We start from the raw sequence: 21,534 nt of genomic DNA, 5'->3' as shown, positions 1-21,534 counted from the left end.
GCTTTAAGACATAGTATCCATTTCACATTTTTTAAGAAATATAGACACTGTAAAATTTTCATTTCAAAAAATACTAAAATGTGAAACCATACACCTCTAAAGCAATAAAATATACTGTACCCTCTAAGACACAAAAATCACTGTTATTTAAAACCCTATGTCACAAGGCACAAACACACAGATCAAGAGTACCATCTTCAAAGGTAAGGAAAAGTTACTAAATACCTAAAGCTATGTGGCATTCTTTTCAGTCATATGTATTAATAAACAAGTCCTTCTAGCCATACATCTCATGAGCTATGGGACCAGGAAAGCAAAATTTGAATCTCAGCCCTGCCACTTAGCTCTCTGGAATATGGAAAGTTACTAAATTCTCTGAATCTCACTCTCTTCATAAAATGAGATATCCACCTTAGAGAACTGCACGAGAATTAAATGCGGTATTAATAATTTATTTAAGGAGCATAGTACAGTGGATAGATGAAATAGCTTCCTCCTACAATTCCTATGCGCCAAATGAAATTAAACTAAAAACTACATCCCATTCTTGACTTACAAGGTTGGAATAAATCTATACTAGGACAAATATTTCTAATTTGCTTTGGAATGATTATTTGATATGAAAAGATAATTTTCTTGAAATGTATCTCATTTCTTCTTCAAATTGGGAACAGAAAACATGACAAATTGTAAGTGTTTAGGTTAAATTTGTAAAATATGTAAACTCAGCACTTTCATGTAGCTATATTGCACTCAATATGCCAGCAAGTTTGGAAAACTCAGCAGTGGCCACAGGACTGGAAAAGGTCAGTTTTCATTCGAATCCCAAAGAAAGGCAATGCCAAAGAATGATCAAACTATCGCACAATTGCACTCATCTCACATGCTAGTAAAGTAATGCTCAAAAATCTCCAAGCCAGGCTTCAGCAATACGTGAACCGTGAACTCCCTGATGTTCAAGCTGGTTTTAGAAAAGGCAGAGGAACCAGAGATCAAATTGCCAACATCTGCTGGATCATGGAAAAATCAAGAGAGTTGCAGAAAAACATCTATTTCTGCTTTATTGACTATGCCAAAGCCTTTGACTGTGTGGATCACAATAAACTGGGGAAAATTCTGAAAGAGATGGGAATACCAGACCACCTGACCTGCCTCTTGAGAAATCTGTATGCAGGTCAGGAAGCAACAGTTAGAACTGGACATGGAACAACAGACTGGTTCCAAATAGGAAAAGGAGTACGTCAAGGCTGTGTATTGTCACCCTGCTTATTTAACTTCCATGCAGAGTACATCATGAGAAACACTGGACTGGAAGAAACACAAGCTGGAATCAAGATTGCTGGGAGAAATATCAATAATCTCAGATAGGCAGATGACACCACCCTTATGGCAGAAAGTGAAGAGGAACTCAAAAGCCTCTTGATGAAAGTGAAAGAGGAGAGTGAAAAAGTTGGCTTAAAGCTCAACATTCAGAAAACGAAGATCATGGCATCCGGTCCCATCACTTCATGGGAAATAGATGGGGAAACAGTAGAAACAGTCTCAGACTTTAGTTTTTTGGGCTCCAAAATCACTGCAGATGGTGACTGCAGCCATGAAATTAAAAGATGCTTACTCCTTGGAAGAAAAGTTATGACCAACCTAGATAGCATATTCAAAAGCAGAGACATTACTTTGCCGACTAAGGTCCACCAAGACAAGGCTTTGGTTTTTCCTGTGGTCACGTATGGATGTGAGAGTTGGACTGTGAAGAAGGCAGAGCGCCGAAGAACTGATGCGTTTGAACTGTGGTGTTGGAGAAGACTCTTGAGAGTCCCTTGGACTGCAAGGAGATCCAAACAGTCCATTCTGAAGGAGATCAACCCTAGGATTTCTTTGGAAGGAATGATGCTAAAGCTGAAGCTCCAGTACTTTGGCCACCTCATGCAAAGAGCTGACTCATTGGAAAAGACTCTGATGCTGGGAAAGATTGGGGGCAGGAGGAGAAGGGGACGACAGAGGATGAGATGGCTGGATGGCATCACGGACTCGATGGACGTGAGTCTGGGTGAACTCCAGGAGATGGTGATGGACAGGGAGGCCTGGCGTGCTGCAGTTCATGGGGTTGCAAAGAATCGGACACGAATGAGCGACTGAACTGAACTGATACTGAATTTATACTCTAAGCCTATTACAAACCCACTGAAGAGAGGAACCATAAATCCACAAGTGGGAGCAAGGAAGGGCTACATATAGGTTTAGGGAAGGCCAAAAAGATAGATAAAATGACTCAGTGTGTGATCTGTAAGGTCTGGTTTCCTCAACTTTAAGTTCATTCATTAGACAATGTTCAGAAAAGCCAAGACCATATATCTATGACTCAGAGTGCTTTAGTAACTGGATCCTTCAGATTAGGCAAATGTACAGTTTCCAGTTGTTTCCAATAATAATTCATTTTCAAGATGGAACTGTGCCCACCAAAGTGGCTCATATGCAGCAGACACTGAAACAAACCTACCTTCCTTCCTATCCCAAACATAGACTGCTAAGTCGGTTCAGTCGTGTGCGACTCTGTGCGACCCCATAGACGGCAGCCCACCAGGCTCCCCCATCCCTGGGATTCTCCAGGCAAGAATACTGGAGTGGGGTGCCATTGCCTTCTCTAAACATAGACTAGGCCACCCACATATTCCCTCACTATTAGTTCATTTTAGTTGAACAGTTTCCCCCCACTAATTATAAAAATAACAATGCTTGTTTTTATAAGCTGGAAAAATACAAAGAGCATCAGCATTTTTAAATTAATCATCACCTTACCAGCCAATAATTAAAATATTACAAAGGGACATACCAACATTTTTCCTATGAATTTGACCATAATTGTGATCATACCAAACTTTAAATTTGTATAGAGTACTTCCACTAAACACAATTAACTACCAGCCTTTATCTAAATGTCTTTATTTTGGCTTTCTTGAGATTAAATTCACACTAGTTTTTTCCTTACTTAACTCAATGGTTTCCTCTCAATCTTTGTTCTTCTGAGTCTCTTAGCTACATATTTTGCTACTGATAACTTCCTCTTTAGTATAACTCTATCTTAAGTTTCCCTAAACAGTATATTCCTCAATGTCTACAAAAGTCTCTCCAACTAATCTTTTTCTATTTCTTCACTGGCTGTCTTCTGTTAACTTCTGACAATCTCTAAAAATGGTCCAGGCCTGACCTTGAATTTGCTTGCCAACTTTGAATCTCCAGCACTTAACACAATGCCTGGCACAAAGTAGGTGTTCAATTCACATTCGCTTATTGTCTTTGCCAACCCTGACCTGCCACTTACTAGCTGTATGACTTTGGTTAAATTAAATCTCTCTGAACCTCAGTTCTCTCATCTATAAAGTAGGGATAATCAAAGGAAGATAAGGCTTGGAAAGTTCAAAATAGCTTCTGGCACATAGTAGTACCCAATAAATTTTGCTATTAATATCAACATAATCTAGCACAGGAATCAAAAATATTTTTTATTATTATATAAGCTTGAACACTAAATCTAACTGTGAACAATCCAACTTACTTTCACTATATTCTTCTTACCATAGCTATCAAAAAATATTCTTGTACTCATTTCTTTATTACCATCTCCAAGCCATCATTAAGTATTCTAAGTTCTCTCTCTGTAGCCACCATACAAAACCATCATTTATCAATTAGTCTATAACAAGACTTAGTTGATTTCCACACCCTTAAATCTTCAATCAAATCTAATTCCTTAAAACCATTTTTAATTTGTCACTCTTGCCAAACATGTTGCTTATAACATGTCCATACTACTGGAATATCATCCTGTCTTGCAATAACCCACACCCCAACTCCTAGCTCAAAAGATGGCTCAACATTCACCTCTTTCAGGAAACTTTCCCTGATTAATTCCACACCACTCAGATTACTCCTCTGCTCCCAGTCACCTCAGCACCTCAGCACTTAAGTACTGTTATACTAAGAGTAAAATGTGATCAGTAAATAGCATTACCTTCCACAAAAGTATTTCTACATCCTAAAGAATGGTCCATTACCTACAATGCTTTGTTGATGTGGTTAATAAAGAAACATACAACAAATGCCCTCTTTGGTTTTCATCCTTAACACTATATCATTTTATGTTGGTAAGTGAATGAGTGAAAGTCGCTGAGTTCTGTCTGACTCTTTGCAATCCTGTGAATTATACATAGACAGTCCATGGAATTCTCCAGGTCAGAATACTGGAGTGGGTAGCCTTTCCCTTCTCCAGGGGATCTTCCCAACCCAGGGATCGAACCCAGGTCTCCCACATTGCAGGCGGATTCTTAACCAGCTGAGGACAAGGGAAACTCTATGTTGGTAAAGTACTTAATTCTTCATAATGCTTTTGCCCTACCCTCAAGCAGTAATCACCTTCTCCTGCTTAAATCCAATGGAAATGCATTAATGGACCATTTCATTTTCTACTACCTTTTCTCTTCTCACATCCCCAAATAAAAATTCGAAAGCTTTAAACAGTAAGGCAGTAGCAATGATATCAAGTTAATCTTCCCTCTAAGTGAAAAGAACTTTGAACCTATCTAACTACAAAACTCTTCCCAAGGCTGAACAATTTCCCAAAAACCAGGATACACAATCAAATTCTACATCAAAATGCTTGACTCTTATACAGCAACAGGATTATTTGTGTTCATTCTTATTGGGTTACTGTAAGAGATCCTATATTGCTTTTATATTACACAGACAGTTGAGAAACTCCCTTGCATGGCAGAATTTCTTAAGTATCCTCTCGTGTTCTCTTTAAAGCAACACATTGGATTAAATGATTCCTCACTGTCATCCAATCAAAAGCAAACAATAATTGTACCATTGCTTCTGGGAGGATGAGTTCCTGCTGAGGCAAAACAATGAGAGTTCATCAACAACGAGTGTCACAGGGGTTGGAGGAGGGTTGGGGAGGAGGACAATTACCCTCAGAGGTGAGAGTTAACAAGTCTGAGCGTTTGGCCATAGATGGCAAATAGATGGGGAAACAATGGATGGAAAGAGTGAGAGACTATTTCCTTGGGCTCCAAAATCACTGCAGATGGTGACTGCAGCCATGAAATTAAAAGACACTTGCTCCTTGGAAAAAAAGCTATGGCCAACCTAGACAGCATATTAAAAAGCAGAGACATTACTTTGCCAACAAAGGTCCGTCTCGTCAAAGCTATGGTTTTTCCAGTAGTCATGTATGGATGTGAGAGTTGGACTATAAAGAAGGCTGAGGGCCAAAGAATTGATGCTTTTGAACTGTGGTGTTCGAGAAGACTCTTGAGAGTCTCTTGAACTGCAAGGAAATCCAACCAGTCAATCCTAAAAGGGCTGATGCTGAAGCTGAAACTCCAATACTTTGGCCACCTGATGCGAAGAACTGACTCATTGGGAAAGACCCTGATGCTGGGAAAGACTGAAGGCTGGAGGAGAAGGGGACATCATAAGTTGAGATGGTTGGATGGCATCACCGACTCGATGGACACGTGTTTGAGTAAGCTCCAGGAGTTGGGGATGGCCAGGAAAGCCTGGCATGCTGTAGTCCATGGGGTCGCAAAGAGTCGGACACGTCAATAACTGAATGATGAAAGACTGAATTGAACTGAAGTGAGCTGTGAATGAACCTACTGCCCTGGCTTTCTGACTCCTACCTGATCAAATGGACAGTTATTCTTGCTGACTTACCCATAAAAGATCCATATCCTTCAGCTACCACACATAAACCTACATACTTCAGCTACCACACATAAACCTACATACTTCAGCTACCACACATAAACCTATCTCCTTTGCTGCCTGTATACTTTCTCTTAACTGGCCTCCTCATCTTCTAGTCAAACAGCGTGCACCCACACCTCACCTAAAACCTTCGCCTCTCAGTCATCTTCCGGCTTTAGGAAGTGCCTCGTACTCCAGACCCACGTGTCCCAAGCCTCTCCTCCCTTCACTCCCAGTTGATTTCCTCCCAGTTTCTGTCAGTGCCGACTTCCGAGAGGCCAAACACGCGCCTTGGCTCCGCACCTTCTCCGAGGACTCCCTTTTCTGAGCATCACCCTATTCCCATCACTTTCTTCGTCCCCAGATCCAGAATCCTTCCATCACAGGCCTCCTTTCACTGCCACCCTCGAGCGCACAAATCTGCTCTTCCGTTAACTATCCTGCCCCACCTTCACCACCTCTACGCAGCTTCCCGGCCCCAGGGGGCGCCCCCAGGCTCCGCGTCTGCAAACCAGGCCCCTCCCTACGGCTCCGCTCTGGGTCCTGGCCCTCCAGAGGGCGGTGGCCCCGGCAAGCCGCGCGGAGACCATCCAGCAGAAGCTTGCACCCCCGGCTCCGGGCAGCAGAGGGTGGGGGTTGGGGTTGAGGCGGGGGCGGGGCGGCGGGTACTGCTCCCGCCTCAACCGGGCCTGACTCCACAGCTCCCAGAGCCGCGGCCCGGGCCAGGCGAGGAGGGGCCCAAAGCCCGCCTCTCCCGCCTGGGGTTCCCGCCTCTCACCTAGTCGCAGAGGCTCTGGCCTCGCTTTCCTCCTGGCCGTCCAGCGAGGGCTCAGCCGCCGTCGCCGTCGCGCTCTCTTCACTCGCTCTTCCACCGCCCCCGACCGGCTGCTGAAGAGCGGACTGGTAGTGGCGAGCCCATTGGCTGTGGCCCGTACTCGCGTCAGCCGGCCCCGACCCGGACCTCGGAATGTGACTGGCTGGCGCGGCGCCTTTTCTCCAAGTCTTGTCCTGATTGGCTCTCCCGCGCCCCTTGCCAGAGGACCGCTCACCCTCCTCCGGGTTCTGGCCTCCCACCCCCTCAACCCCGTTTCCATCCGGGCGGGAGGGGGACGCGAAGGGCCAATGGGAGGGCGGAGAGAAGGCCGGGAGGTGGGCTCTGCAGCCGGCCAGCCCGCGGGGCAAGTTCAGCCAATGGGCGTTCCGCCCACATCCCGGGCTCAGGGGCGCCCCCGCTGGCAGCTAGTGTTCCGGCGGGTCTCGCCCACGGCCACGCCCGGGCTGCCCGTCGCCTGGAAGCGGCACCGGGTGGAAAGGCTAGGAAGATGCGGCGAAGCGGGTCCGAGAGACCGCGGGTAGCCATTGTGGCGTGCTCCAGCACTGTCTACGTGAGGCCCAGCGCTCGCCTTGGCGAGGCTGGTTCGGGTCGGTGAGAGCCGAGCTGCGGCTCTGTGGTTCCCTAGAGCCTCCGCGAGGTGCTCTAGAGAGAGGGAGCCGAGCGTACGTCTCGTCCAGCCCCGCGGGACTGTGGGCCAAATATTTCCACTTAACACTTCTTCCAGAATAATTTCATATGAAACTTATCCATGGTGAGAAAAATTAGAGTAATGTTTACCTCACGGAGGGAAGAGGGGGAAATGGAAGGGGCCCACGGCACCTTCAGGGTAGCTGGGAGCGTTTGCCTCTTGATCCGGGTGGTAGTTAACTGAGGTGGTGTATGCCTCGGTAAAAATTCCCCGAGTCGTACAATTAAGATGTTGTGCACCCAACGCACTTTGTGTATAAATATCTCAATTTTTTTAATGATAAAAGAATTGTGAGAAAAACTTTCATAATATTACTGTAACCTTAGGCTCCATGGGACACCCACTGTATAAACAATCGACTGGGATTTAACTATAATTGAAAAAGTAGAAACTAGAGGAGGGAAAAAAAAAAGGATTGTGAGAATTTAAAACGAGTGAAGTTCCTGGCACGCTGAATAAAACACAGATTGGTGCTTTCAGTTCAGTTCAGTCGCTCAGTTGTGTCCGGCTATTTGCAACTCCATGAACCACAGCACGCCAGGCCTCCCTGTCCATTACCAACTCCCAGAGTTCACTTAAACTCATGTACATCGAGTTGGTGATACCATCCAGCCATCTCATCCTCTGTCGTCCCCTTCTCTTGCCCCCAATCCCTTCCAGCATAAGGGGCTTTTCCAGTGAGTCAACTCTTCGCATGAGGTGGCCATTGGTGCTTTAAGGGTGGGCTAAAATGGTTCAGAAGATTTACAGCCTGTTTCAGTGACTGACGCTCAGTAGAACAAAAGCCCCTAGGGTGTTTCACCTAATTGAAAACTACATAAGCTTACTGAGCTGCCTACTTTGTGGCCTACCTAAGTTATAAACCCAGGAAACTTTATAGTTCTGTAAATAAAAGTAAATTGCACCAAGTCAAAAATGTTATTATCATAGTTTACAGCCTAGGGTCATATATTGCTGAGAATATACATAGGAATAGACACCAAAAACACATATGCTACTGATAAAGTTGTTATAGCTGTTTATGCATTCCTTCAGACTTTCTTAACTTATTTAAAAACAGAAGACAAGATCAAGCTTTAATTTTTTTATTCAAATAGTACCTCTTCGGGCTGTGAGGAAATACTTTTCTTATGGTATATATTAATAACATTTTCTAACTCATATATTGTTCTGTCGGGGTTTCATTAAACAGTTCTTTCGAGGTTTTTCACTCCATCTTTACAACAACTCTATGCAACTATTCATTTATTCATCTGAATTTTGTGGAAGAGAAAATTGGGGCTCAATGAGACAAGTAATTTGCCCAAAATCACATATCTGTTAGGTGGCAGAAGTGGGGTTGAAATCTAGGTCTATTTGATGCAAAATTCCATAATCTTTCTACAGTGCCACATTTGCCTCCTCCCAAACAAAACCAGGTCATTTTGCTTTGTCCTTATTCATCTTTGTATTCCCCACAATGAGTAACACAGAATCTTGCCTATGTCTCTGATGGAACTCATGGGGTTAATAGTGATTATCACCATGCTTTATTTTTATAGATTTCATAACAAAGTGTGAACTACTTAAAAGTAACTTCTTTTGATCAAACGAAAGGGAACACAATTTTGTAGCTGCAGTAAACAACCCATTACAACTATCTAGAATGCATCAAAAATGCGCTTTCATAGTATAGACTCTGAGCACAGCATAGAAAGAGTTTTAGGCAGCTTTTGTGAAGACAGTCAAATTTCTAGTGAGCACAGTTATTCTCTGCAATTCTTTTGGTGTTCTCTACCTTGACTGCAAAGAAAGGCAAAGCCAGAGAATGCTCAAACTACCAAACAATTGCACTCATCTCACATGCTAGTAAAGTAATGCTCAAAATTCTCCAAGCCACGCTTCAGCAATACGTGAACCATGAATTTCCAGATGTTCAAGCTGGTTTTAGAAAAGGCAGAGGAACCAGAGGTCAAATTGCCAACATCTGCTGGATCATCGAAAAAGCAAGAGAGTTCCAGAAAAACATCTATTCTGCTGTATTGACTATGCCAAAGCCTTTGACTGTGTGGATCACAATAAACTGTGGAAAATTCTGAAAGAGATGGGAATACCAGACCACGTGACCTGCCTCTTGAGAAATCTGTATGCAGGTCAGGAAGCAACAGTTAGAACTGGACATGGAACAACAGACTGGTTCCAAATAGGAAAAGGAGCACATCAAGGCTGTATATTGTCACCCTGCTTATTTAACTTCTATGCAGAAGAGAGACATCATGAGAAACGCTCGGCTGGAAGAACCACAAGCTGGAATCAAGATTGCTGGGAGAAATATCAATAACCTCAGATACGCAGATGACACCACCCTTATGGCAGAAAGTGAGGAGGAACTAAAAAGCCTCTTGATGAACGTGAAAGAGGAGGGTGAAAAAGTTGGCCTAAAGCTCAACATTCAAAAAACTAAGATCATGGCATCTGTTCCCATCACTTCATGGCAAATAGATGGAAAACAGTGGAAACAGTGTCAGACTTTATTTTCTTGGGCTCCAAAATCACTGCACGTGGTGATTGCAGCCATGAAGTTAAAAGATGTTTATTCCTTGGGAGGAAAGTTATAACCAACCTAGACAGCATATTCAAAAGCAGAGACATTACTTTGCCAACAAAGGTCTGTCTAGTCAAGGCTATGTTTTTTCCAGCGGTCGTGTATGGATGTGAGAGTTGGACTGTGAAGAAAGCGCAGTGTCGAAGAATTGATGCTTTTGAACTGTGGTGTTGGAGAAGACTTGAGAGTGCCTTGGACTGCAAGGAGATCCAACCAGTCCATTCTAAAGGAGATCAGTCCTGGGTGTTCATTGGAGGGACTGATGCTAAAGCTGAAACTCCAATACTTTGGCCACCTCAAGCGAAGAGTTGACTCATTGGAAAAGACCCTGATGCTGGGAGAGATTGGGGACAGAAGGAGAAGGGGACGACAGAGGATGAGATGGCTGGATGGCATCACCGACTCGATGAACATGTGTTAAGTGAACTCTGGGAGTTGGTGATGGACAGGGAGGCCTGGCATGCTGTGATTCATGGGGTCACAAAGAGTCGGACACGACTCAGTGACTGAACTGAACTGAACTGAACTGAACTGAACTGGACTGAACCTTGGCTGCATACAGTTATGACATCCAGAATTGTTCCACTTTAAACATAAAGTCTGTCTATTAAAAAAACAGACAAATCATGTGATGACAGCATTTAGAGGAACCTATCCCAGAAGCTGTCCTGAAGAGACAGCTCAGAGAACCAGGCAGCCCAGAAACCCAGGCATGAAGATTAATCCTGCTAGAGAAAGGGGTTCATTATTGTGGATGACCTAAAATGCTTCCTATATAATTACCAAGTGTTGAAGGGCTCCATGCTACTGTTGTGTCAGAGATGGAGAGCTTATCATTAAAGTGACCAGTGATAACACTCCAGAGCATGCTTTCTTGTCAGACCTGGTTTCTTGTCTACTTTTGCCCTTACAAGGTCTTCCCTAGTGGCTCAGACGGTAAAGCGTCTGCCTGCAACCGGAGACCCGGGTTCGATCCCTGGGTCGGGAAGATCCCTGGAGAAGGAAATGGCAACCCTCTCCAGTATCCTTGCCTGGAGAATCCCATGGACAGAGGAGCCTGGTAGGCTACAGTCCACAGTCCACAAGGTCGCGAAGAGTCAGACCTGACTAAGCAACTTCACTCTTCACTTTCCTTGCTCTTAAAAAGACCAAGGGGGAAAACTCGGACTTTCGAAAAAGAAACGTGTATCATCTGTTACTATAACACATACCAGGTGGTTGAATTCAATCCTTTACCTTACGTGGTGAGTTTCATAGCCAGCAGCAATGCTAATACAGTACTAACTGTCAGCCTAGAAAAGGAAATTGTGCCATCATTTGAAGAATTGAGACAAATTGTGGATTTCTTAATCTGGCAGTTTCTTACCTTCATCGTATCAGACACACTATCAATCCATCAGTCTTTAGGCCACAACAAGGAAGGGCCCCTTTTCCACCTTACGCTGGTGAAAGAGCCTATAGATAGAATTTATGAACAGGTTGATTGTTATCTTTTCTTGTGTAGGGCTTTTTCTTATTTAGTGAGATCACAGAAGGTTCAATCTATCACAGCTCCTATGCAGTTAGTCCAGTCACCAAATATGTATGAGATCCTATTCAGTGGCTCAGAATCAAAATGATACTTTGATCCACTTGAGCAATGAACTGCGCAATATGTACAATATTGTACAATATGCCATGCCTACAGAATGAAGCAGACTCTTTTTATTGTGAATAATGAGGGCATATTTTTCTTCATATTACTTTCTTTGCATTGAGTATTAGGAAGAAAAAATGGCTTGTTGTTTTTCAGTCGCTAAGTTGTGTCCAACTCTTTCTGACCCAATGGACTGTAGCATGCCAGGCTTTCCTTTAACCCTCTATTTCCCATGGTTTGCTCAAGTTCATGAGTATTGAGTCAGTGATGCTGCCTAACCATCTCATCCTCTGTCATCCCCTTCTCCTCCTGCCCTCAGTCTTTCCCAGCATCAAGGTCTTTTCCAGTGTGTTGGCTTTTCATATCAGGTGGCCAAAGTACTGGAGCTTCAGCTTTAGCATCAGTCCTTCCAGTGAATATTCAGGGTTGATTTCCTTTAGGATTTATTAGTTTTATCTCCTTGAAGTCCAAAGGACTCTCAAGAGTCTTCTCCAGCACCACAATTCAAAAGAATCAATTCTTTGATGCCCAACCTATTTTTGTGGTCTTTTTTTAATGGCTCAGCAAAAACAATAAAACCAGTATAATCACTGGTTTTCCTTTGTACATACTTTTTTTGGGGTGTAAGGAGTCTTACTAACTGATTTGATTCTTCCCAGAGAGTGCTGCTCTTTAATGGAAATGAAAACACCGAATGTTTTTTTTATTCCACTCTGCTTTCTATAACCAATCAGTATTTTTTAATGTTTGTGTGTTTTTTATAAAATTTAGTTGTGATTCATTATTGAATTTTGTTTCCACTGTTAGTTTGTAAGCATAGTAGTATAGCCCTTTTTTTCATATATGAGTATAAATGAAATAGTATTTTTTAAAAGTACAGTTTGAGCACTGCATAAGTTTTCTCTCCCCCATACTGTTTTCAAACACTTAAAAATTATAATTCATTTAATTCACTCTTTCTACCACATGAATAAATGATTGTTTTTTGTCTGTTCTGGAGACAACTTTACGTAACATCAGTTAGTCAGTCAGTTCAGTTATTCAGTCATGTCCGACTCTGCAACCCCATGGACTGCAGCACGCCAGGTTCCCCTGTCCATCACCAACTCCTGGAACCTGCTCAAACTCATGTCCATTGAGTCGGTGATGCCATCCAATATCTCATCCTCTGTCGTCCCCTTCTCCTGCCTTTAATCTTTCCCAGCATCAGAGTCTTTTCCAGTGAGTCAGTTCTTCGAGTCAGGTGGACAAAGTATTGGAGCTTCAGCTTTAGCATCAGTCCTTCCAATGAATATTCAGGACTGATTTCCTTTAGGATTGACTGGTTGGATCTCCTTGTTGTCCAAGGGACTCTCAAGAGTCTTCTCCAACACCACAGTTCAAAAGCATCAATTCTTTGGTGCTCAGCTTTCTTTATAGTCCAACTCTCACATCCATACATGACTACTGGAAAAGCCATAGCTTTGACTAGACGGACCTTGTTGGCAAAGTAATGTCTCTGCTTTTTAATGTGCTGTCTAGGCTGGTCATAGCTTTTCTTGCAAGGAATAAGTGTCTTTTAATTTCATGGCTGCAGTCACCATCTGCAGTGATTTTGGAGCCCCCCAAAATAAAGTCTGTCACTGTTTCCATTGTTTTCCCATCTATTTGCCATGAAGTGATGGGACCAGATGCCCTGATCTTAGTTTTTTGAATGTTGAGTTTTAAGCCAGCTACTTCACTCTCATTTTTCACGTTCATCAAGAGGCTCTTCAGTTCCTCTTTGCTTTCTGCCATAAGGGTGGTGTCATCTGCATATCTGAGGTTATTGATATTTCTCCTGGTAATCTTGATTCCAGCTTGTGTTTCAACCTGCCTGGCATTTCACATGTACTCTGCATATAAGTTAAATAAGCAAGGTGACGTTATACAGCCAAGAAACAAGATGGCAGAGTAGAAGGATGTGTGCTCAGAAACAAGATGGCAGAGTAGAAGGATGTGTGCTCATCTTCTGTGAGAACTCCAAAAGTGCAACTCACTGCTGAACAACCATTGACAGCAGAATGTTGGGTCCAACCAAAAAGAGATACCCCACATCCAGGGGCAAAGGAGAAGCCCCAACAAAACAGTAGGAGGGGTGAAATCGCATTTAGAATCAAACGTCATACCCACTATCGATGCTCAGATGGCTCAAACAAAACTTTGTGTGCACCAGGACCTAGAGGCCACACAGAGACTGAGCCAGACTTGCCTTTGAGTGTTTGAGTGTCTCCTGTGGAGGCATGGGTCAGCAGTGACCTGCCCCTGGGACAGAGGATCTAGCTGCAGCAGACCTGGGACACCCAGCGTGTGGCATAAGCCCTCTTGGAGGAAGTCACCCTTAGCCCCACCATAGAGCTACCAAGCTACCCACAAACTCCATAAAAATTATACCAAAGAAATTCTCACACTGTTAAGGAAGTTCTAGGACCCACAACTGGTTTCCTAATCTTGGGATTTGGCAAAGGGACTGAGAACCCCCAGGGAGTTTGACTTTGGAGGCCAATGAGAGACCTGAGTCAGACTTGCCTGTGCGTGTCCAGAAGTGGGTCAACAGTGTGGCCTCAGGCCAAACAACAGGGAGGGAACACAGCCCTGCCCTTCCAACAGTTGAATTCTCAGGCCTAGCCAAAAAGCCTTAAGAAGAGGCAAAATTTTGCCTCCCCTACAATTTCTTGGTGATAAGGTTGGGATTTTAACAGTTGGGACACTCAGATATCCTGACAAAAACCTGGCAGAAGGTAACGGTTCTTACACATTGGTCCTTTAAATCTCTGCCTGCATGCCCCAACCAAAACAAGAAAAATAAGTCTCTCCTTATCTTTTCCCTTTCTAAATGTAGATTGTCAGGAGAAAAATACATGTGAAAATTAGTTCTTTGAATTGTGACTTTTGTTAAATTTGGTTCCCAGTACCTATTGACAATAATCCACAGGCTCCTTATCTTTTTTTTTTTCTTCTGTTTCTTTAGTAGTATCTGTCATAAGGAGAAAAATCATAAAATGAGATGCCCCATTCATCTTGTTTCTTGTCATCAGAGCTTGGCTTTGTGACCAGTGAAAATATTCTATCTGGTCTCCACCAGCTGGACTGGACAGTACAAGTGTTGGCTTGAGTTAACCAAACAGGCTAGAAATCAAGACACAAAATGACAAGCAGCATTCTCATTGTCCAGCCTTGCCAGCTTTGTCTTAATTAGAGATTGCAACCCTAGGGAGCCTTTGTTTTACCTTCATTGTCTTCCTAGAGCTGCTGCTGCTGCTGCTGCGTCACTTCAGTCGTGTCCGACTCTGTGCGACCCCACAGATGGCAGCCCACCAGGCTCCCCCGTCCCTGGGATTCCCCAGGCAAGAACACTAGAGTGGGTTGCCATTTCCTTCTCCAATGCATGAAAGCTAGGAAGCCCTTATCCTAGTATTGCCCGCTGGATGCCACGGATTAGCTAGTTAATGCTGGAAGCATTTCAAATCCCTGTAGGAAGCAAGAGACAACAGTTTCACAAACCCTGTTCTTACTACTTGTAACAGTGAAGCTCTTTGCATTCTTAGGCTAAATCTGTGAGTGAACTTTGTGGGTCTTTGGAGGGCTGCATTTTTTCTACTCTCCGGGGATGCCTGTCATATCTGTGGTTAAGCCATAAAAGGTTTATTGAATTTTAAGCCATAAAAAGGCTTGTTGGTTTTGAGTCATAATTAAAATAGGTATGTCGTGTCTGACTCTTTTGCAGCCCCATGGACTGTAGCTCACCAGACTCCTCTGTCCATACTGGAGCAGATGCCATTTCCTCCTCCAGGGGATCTTCCTGACCCAGGGATCAAACCCACGTCTCTTGCATTGGCAGGGAGATTTTTTAACTCTGAGCCAGCTGGGAAGCCCCTAAAATAGGTATATTCTTGAATATTTAAACTTTTATATGTCAGTTTTTTTAACACCCACCCTAAATACATATCCCATTGCTACCTATGGGAAGGTCAAATTGAAAGGAAAAAATAAGACAAACGTAACTCTTGTTTAAGTCTGTAAATTTTGCTTTTCTGTATTTACACCTAACACATGGCTAAGATTTAAAATGAAAACTGTAACATCTCTTTTCATATCTGTCTCTATATGTCTATGTGTATATGTAATATTTTTCTATCTCTGTATGATATTGCCAAAATTACTTTGTAAAAGAGTTCTATTTAATTGGCTTAAAACATAAATGCTTACATAAATTAAGTATTCATAAAACTCTCAGAAATGTAGAAACTAACCCAAATGTTTCTCAGGTACACAACATCTGGGGTGAAAGCTAGCTTAAGTTTGTTGGTTTTAGTAAAAGTGGTTATGTCTCCAAAGTTGTCAGTATTAGATGTAATGAAAACACAGAATGTATTCTATTAATATTTGGGTTTACTAGTCAGAAGAATTTATGTTATCTCAACTAGATGTTTGAGATTGTAAAATTTTAAAATCAGAATGTATAATGAAAATAAATTACTTGATGTATGTCAAACACAACAATATGTTTAAAAAGTTGGAGAAAGTCATGTTTTAACTTTTAGGCTCTTTGCTTCTATGGTTTTTAAAAAATATTTGCCTGATTTATCTACAGGAAAAATAATTTATACTTTTTTTTTACTAACAAACAGTAACACAATGAAATATTATATCTACTTAAAAATAGTTTCCAAAATCTGTTCTGAAGCTCGAGGCTGTAAGGTTATATTATGTTAAATTATGGATATTCAAATCTGTATGCTTGTCCAGAAGCATTACAACTGGACATGGAACCACGGACTGGTTCCAAGTTGGGAAAGGAATACGTCAAGGCTGTGTATTGTCACCCTGCTTATTTAACTTATATGCAGAGTACCTCATGCAGAATGCCAGGCTGGATGAAGCACAAGCTGGAATCAAGATTGCCATATCAATAACCTCAGATATGCAGATGACACCACCATTATGGCAGAAAGCAAAGAGGAACTGAAGAGCCTCTTGATGAAAGTGAAAGAGGAGAGTGAAGAAGCTGGCTTAAAACTCAACATTCAAAAAACTAAGATCATGGCATCCACTCCCATCACCACATGGCAAATAGATGGGGAAGCAATGGGACATGACTGAGCGACTGAACTGAACCAAACTGATGGATATTCATTGAATATCTAGATCATTTCTAAATGAGATAATACACTAAAACATTAATTGCTAAACCTAAGTTTATTTACTTTTGGCTTCTTAATTTTTAGGTAAAGGATTTGAAGGTAAAGAATCTGCCTACAATGCAGGAAACCTGGATTTGATTCCTGAGTCAGGAAGATCTCCAGGAGAAGGGAATGGCAACCCACTCCAGTATTCTTGCCTGGAGAATCCCATGGACAGAGGAGCCTGGCAGCCTACAGTCCATGGGGTCGCAAAGAGTCAAACATGACTGAGCAACTAACATTTCTTAATTTTTGCAAAGAGAAAAAAGATATTTGAGGGTCTGTTACTATACATATTTTTTGCCACATTAAAAAATTGTGTATATGAAAAAGCATATATCTCTAAAACTTATAGATTTTTATAATTTTGTGCCAGGTATACCTCATTTTATTACACTTCACATTATTGTTCAGGAGACTGCCTGCAATGCAGGAGACCTGAGCTCAATCCCTGGGTCAGGAAGAGACCCTGGAGTATGAAATGGCAACCCACTCCAGTATTCTTGCTTGGAAAAGTCCATGGACAGGGGAGCCAGGTGGGCTCTAGTCCATGGGATCACAAGGGGTTGGACACAACTGAGTACATACACACCCATAAGATGTTTTTAAATGATTGAAATAATACGTGGATAGAAACGAGTTAAATTTTTTCTCTGTTAACATGACAAAGTTTATTAGATTATTGGTCTGCTTTTGTAAAATTTTTAAATTTTTTAATACAGTTTTTAAAGGCTGTGCTACGTTTGGTCTGCTTTTAATACAAGATTATAAAAGGATGTTTTCTTTAGTTTTGTTTAATCTGTCAAGGAAATAAATATTTTGTGTTTGATCAAAATAATTTCCTATTTCTCACACTGTATTTATTAGGTCTTTGCTTACTTACAAAAACAGTCTTCAGTATTAAAATAGCTGATGGGTTATTTTTTTTTTAAACACCTATGTAATTTTTTGCGTTTCCCTTTAAAATCTTTCAATAGTCACCTTAATTAGATATCTTGTTTTTCAGTTGCCTGTGATACTACTTAAGTGTTTTAAACCTTTTGACAATTTTGATAAATTTCCCCCAATCAAATTCAGATGAAGACTTTTTGACCTTGAACTAACTTGGATTTTCCATATGGCCCCCAGAAGATCTCAAAAGACTCGTTCCCTCTCCTTAAAAAGAGAGAGAGAGAGATTAATTAGCTTATTTAATGTGTTAAATTACATAGAAAGCATTGTTAAAAATGCTAAACAACTTTGATTTGTTTATATTTGTATGGCCATATGTTGCTAAATTTCAAGAATTTTCCAGAATTTCTAGAAATTTGTCAGTGTCCTTATTATCTGTACAAGTAGTCATAAACCCAATTATTATTTTAAAGCATTCCATGTCACAGAAATAACCAAATGTCCCTGATAATTTTATCATTTTTTAAATAGTGAACTCTTACCAGATCTTTAACCATGGCTATTTTTAAATCTTTCTTCATTCACAGTTATTGATGAGTCTGACTCTTTGTGACCCCATGGACTGCAGCACACCAGGCCTCCCTGTCCATCACCAAGTCCCAGAGTCTACTCAAACCCATGTCCACTGAGTTGGTTATGCCATCCAACCATCTCATCCCCAGTCGTCCCCTTCTCCTCCTGCCTTCAATCTTCCCCAGCATCAGAGTCTTTTCCAGTGAGTCAGTTCTTTGCATAAGGTGGTCAAGGTATTGGAGTTTCAGCTTCAGCATCAGTCTTTCAGTGAATATTCAGGACTAATTTCCTTTAGGATTGACTGGTTGGATCTCCTTGCTGTCCAAGGGACTCTCAAGAGTCTTCTCCAACACCACAGTTCAAAAGCATCAACTCTTCGGCACTCAACTTTCTTTATAGTTCAACTCTCACATCCATGACTACTGGAAAAACCATAGCTTTGACTAGATGAAACTTTGTTGGCAAAGGAATGTCTCTGCTTTTTAATATACTGTTTAGGTTGGTCATAACTTTTCTTCCAAAGAGTAAGCATCTTTTAATTTCATGGCTGCAGTCACTATCTGCAGTGATTTTCGAGCCCCCCCCAAAATAAAGTCTGTCACTGTTTCCACTGTTTCCCCATCTATTTCCCATGAAGTGATGGGACCAGATGCCATGATCTTCGTTTTCTGAATGCAGAGTTTTAACCCAACTTTTTCACTTTCCTCTTTCATTTTCATCAAAAGGCTCTTCAGTTCCTCTTCACTTTCTGCCATAAGGGTGGTGTCATCTGCATATCTGAGGTTATTGATATTTCTCCCGGCAATCTTGATTCCAACTTGTGCTTCATCCAATGCAGCGTTTATCATAATGTACTCTGCATAGGAGAAGGCAATGGCACCCCGCTCCAGTACTCTTGCCTGGAAAATCCTATGGACGGCAGAGCCTGGTGGGCTGCAGTCCATGGGGTCGCTAAGAGTCAGACACACTGAGCGACTTCACTTTCACTTTTCACTTTCACACATTGGAGAAGGAAATGGCAACCCGCTCCAGTGTTCATGCCTAGAGAATCCCGGGGATGGGGGAGCTTGGTTGGCTGCCGTCCATGGGGTCGCACAGAGTCGGACACGACTGAAGTGACTTAGCAGCAGCAACTCTGCACATAAGTTAAATAAACAGAGTGACAATATACAGCCTTGATGTACTCCTTTCCATATTTGGAACCAGTATATTGTTCCATGTCCATGTTGCTTCTTGACCTGCATACAGATTTCTCAAGAGGCAGGTCAAGTGGTCTGGTATTCCCATCTCTTTAAGAATTTTTCACAGTTTGTGGTGATCCACACAGTTAAAGGCTTTGGAATAGTCAATAAAGCAGAAATAGATGTTTTTCTGGAATTCTCTTGCTTTCTCGATGATCCAACAGATGTTGGCAATTTGATCTCTGGTTCCTCTGCCTTTTCTAAATCCAGCTTGAAAGTATATTGGGTACCTCAAGAAGAGCAGAATTCACCTAAATCTATGGATACTATGGCACATGGGTACATAGGCAAAGTCTGATGGTGAATTCTTGATTGGCTTCTTATCCTTGAAAGACTTTCAAAGTTTCAGCCTAAGATTCCTTATTAAAAGTTCTATCAAAGCAGACTTAAAATAAACCTATATGATAAGTCATTCTTGCTGAACTTATGTAAATAATCAGGCTAAGTTTAACAAGACTAAACTTAATTTACAAAAAGAAAATAGTCTTACTGTAATTATGTTTAATAAAAATGGGGTTGACTCTAGAGAGAGAACATATTTCAGTGAAAAACTATAACACATTCTTATAACTATTAGATTCTAATTGTGTTCACTGTCTTTGAGGTTTTGTTACCTACTCATAAACTGCTCTGGATTTTGAATTCTAGTTTCCTCCAGTATATGGCTACCACTCTCCAAAATGATCACTTCTAATTTTTCTCCCACTCTTCTGACTTGAAATCACTAAGAATTAAAAATGCCCTTTTCCCCAAGTCCTAAAATCTAAAACTAGATGACAATATAAGCTTCAGAAAAATCACCATAACAAATCATACATTAAAAGAAAACCTTCATGCCTGCTGTCTTTTGTGGGCCACTCAGAAAATTCACCAGAACACCCAGCGCCATAACCAGAGACTTTCAAACTTCAAACCAGGACATTCATCAAAGTATAAAAAACTGCCTTCCTCATTCTACCATCTAAAGATGCTTCGAAGCTTAAGTCTAGAAATCTTCTCACCTGGCTGTCCTCTGTACTCAGAAACTAGGTTTCCAACTGTTAGTATTTATTTTTCTTTTGTTTCCATTAAAAAAAAACTCATTGAATGCCTGATTGTTCACATCAAATAGAGAGCTAATTTAGATGAATTACTACTCTCACCTGTACCACTGCCTGCTGAACTGAGACACTATTGTTCAAATGAACTGACCTATTCTCAAGACTAAGAGACTTATTCAATGAGAAACGGAATAATCTGCCAACTCAGATTCTGGATTATGAATCTTTAGGGGGAAGTTTCAAAGTAGAGGAATAAAAAGTGGCAGACTATGCCACTCCAAAATATGCTACTTTGACATAAGGATTATTTTGAACTAAAGGCACTTGAACGAATGCTGCTACGGCTACTGGGTCACTTCAGTCATGTCTGACTCTTTGCCACCCCATGGACTATAGCCTGCCAGGTTCCTCTGTCCATGGGATTCTGCAGGCAAGAATACTGGAGTGGGTTGCCAAGCTCTCCTCCAGAGGATCTTCGCAACCCAGGGATCAAATCCACATCTCTTACGTCTCCAGCATTGGAAGGCAGGTTCTTTACCACTAGTGCACCTGCTATTTGAAACAATAACAGATGCCAAAAAGACTTCTAATCTCCCCATTTCTTCCTAAAAACAGGAGGTGAAATCTGTGTGAAGGATACTCTCCCTATGCCAGGAGAAAGAAACATTCTTCAATAGGGAATTAAAAGTGAGAGAATCCTGTATAAGCAGACCTGTTAAAATAATTCTTGTCTTTCTTTAACCTTCCCACGTAATTTAGTTACTTTTCCACAATTTCTTCTTTGTTTCATGTAATGTAAAAGCCTGTAGGTTTTGCCAGTTTTGGGGGGTGGGGAGAGGTCTTCGTTTTCTTATCAAGCCCCTGTGTCATGTAAAACACAAATGTGTATACATTTGTCTTATCTTATGTCAGTTTAATTCTCAGGCCCTGTTGAAAACCTCTAAGAAGACAGAGGTAAAATTTTGCCTACCTTTTCGAGCATCTCCTCTAGACCCTGTTTATTGATAACAGTGTTCTTTTGTTAGCTGGCTCACAGGTATTGGAAGAAGAACAGTAAATGTAACATTTCTTTAAATACCACCTGTTGTCTTTTTTCC

General features: G+C 41.7%; 1 protein-coding gene and 1 pseudogene across 2 annotated transcripts in view; one reads left to right on the top strand and one right to left on the bottom strand.

The window, feature by feature from the left end:
• FAR1 (fatty acyl-CoA reductase 1) overlaps positions 1 to 6,677 on the bottom strand; it is an 80,137-nt gene extending 73,460 nt beyond the window's left edge. Inside the window, exon 1 of one of the 2 annotated variants that reach the window (XM_018059583.1) lies at positions 6,527 to 6,677. The gene's annotated coding sequence lies outside the window, so the exon portion shown is untranslated. The remainder of the gene's footprint in view (positions 1 to 6,526) is intronic. The other variant, XM_018059582.1, reaches the window with a different exon arrangement.
• The window catches only part of LOC102191720, a 104,274-nt pseudogene continuing 90,122 nt past the window's right edge, over positions 7,383 to 21,534 (top strand).

Source organism: Capra hircus, chromosome 15 (assembly GCF_001704415.2).
Source record: "Capra hircus breed San Clemente chromosome 15, ASM170441v1, whole genome shotgun sequence".
NCBI lineage: Eukaryota > Metazoa > Chordata > Mammalia > Artiodactyla > Bovidae > Capra > Capra hircus.
This window is presented reverse-complemented; position numbering and strand designations above follow the sequence as displayed.